The sequence below is a fragment of the Chrysochloris asiatica genome, unplaced genomic scaffold, assembly GCF_000296735.1.
Source record: "Chrysochloris asiatica unplaced genomic scaffold, ChrAsi1.0 scaffold00159, whole genome shotgun sequence".
In the NCBI taxonomy this organism is placed as follows: Eukaryota; Metazoa; Chordata; class Mammalia; order Afrosoricida; family Chrysochloridae; genus Chrysochloris; species Chrysochloris asiatica.
The window spans coordinates 1,042,825-1,044,266 of record NW_006408677.1 but is presented as its reverse complement, the minus strand read 5'-3'; the positions used below and the strand labels follow the sequence as shown (position 1 = coordinate 1,044,266).

General features: G+C 51.1%; 1 pseudogene; it reads right to left on the bottom strand.

Annotated features, from left to right (window-relative positions):
- Window positions 1-278: 278 nt before the first annotated feature.
- LOC102823260 lies at window positions 279-978 on the bottom strand (annotated as a pseudogene).
- Between the last annotated feature and the right edge of the window lie 464 nt (window positions 979-1,442).

The window sequence follows — 1,442 nt, the reverse complement described above, 5'->3', positions numbered from 1 at the left end:
GGGTCAGCGGCTGGGCCCCTTCCTCCTGCTATATACAGCTCCTCCAATACTGCTGTGGCAGGAGGGCGGGGCCTCCAGGGAGATGGGGTAAGAAAGTAGCCTTCCCTCTGCTGCAGACGGTGCCAGGTGGCTGAGGCCGGGAGTGTGAGCTGGGCCAGACCTGGGTCTGTCTGCCCCAAGGCCAGTGGCAGAGGGCAAGTTGAGGAAGGTGGGGATGGGGGCTTGACCGGCTCAGATCCAAGATGATGCTGGGGGACCACTCTGAGGGCCAACACTGGTTAGACAGGAGGCAGCAGCTTCTCAAGAAATTCCTTTGTGGCTGCCATCTCCTGAGGGCAGGAGCTGTGCATAACACCTGGGTAAGTCTTGAACTGAACCCTGGCAGGTGTGACTATAGACCAGAGCTTTTCGGTGGTCAGGGCACCAAACCGTATGGGCACCATGGGGTTCACCTCCCCGTAGCACTGTAGGATGGCCAGGTCCCTGGCACTGCCCTTGGCTGCCTGGAGGAAGGTCCGGTGTAGAGGCAGCCAGCAGCTCAATGCCACAATGTCAGCCAGAGGGTGGGGACAGGTGAGGGCAGTGTAGCGGATAGGGCCCCTCCATGTGAAAAGCCTCCCAGGATGATTCACTTGGCAGGGATCCCATTCTTCATCTCATGCTCAATCAAGGCCTTGATATATTCTGAGGCCTTTTTGATGCCAGCCTCATCCTCTGGGGCATCTGGTCTCAGCCCCATCGGGTTGAAACAGGAGTGCATCACCATCCTCATACTGAGTGTCACAGGGATCCGAGGCACATGGGGACAGATACACTTGACGGTGAGGGAACCAGATGGAGGAGAAGGTGTCAGCCCAGCTGTGCCCTGTGTCTCCAAGTCCATGTAAAAAAATAACCGCGGCTGTTTCCTGCTCAGCTCCAGACATAGTGAGTGGCAGCATCAGTGAGCAGGGGCACAAACATGGTATTACCACACATGTACTGCAGGGTTTCCAAGTTGGGGCCTCCACTCCTTGGGGGTTTTGAGACCTCTCTCGAGAATTTCATGTCTCTGGCACAGACACACACTCTTCCCCCTCAAGGTTATTTTTGGGTCTTGGGGATATGTTTTAATTTTTTTTCAATTTCATCTTGAACTTGAATATAAACTATTGATGATCTGTTGTATAGTCTGCCCTTGGCCTTGTTTTGTTTGAGCATTTCCAGTGTTGCCTCCAACAGTCAATAAGATTTCTGTGTATCCCATCAGGTAAGGTCTATGTCTTTAGTTGTTTCTTTTGTTGTTTGTAGAAGGTATTTGCAATGAATTAAGTCACTGGTCTTTCAAAATTCTATCTTATGATCTCCTTCATCGTTTTTTCAAAATACTGATACTAGGACTGTATTTTCCAAATACTGATCTTTCCTCTTTATTTCCATGCTTTGCATGGAAATCACCAGTA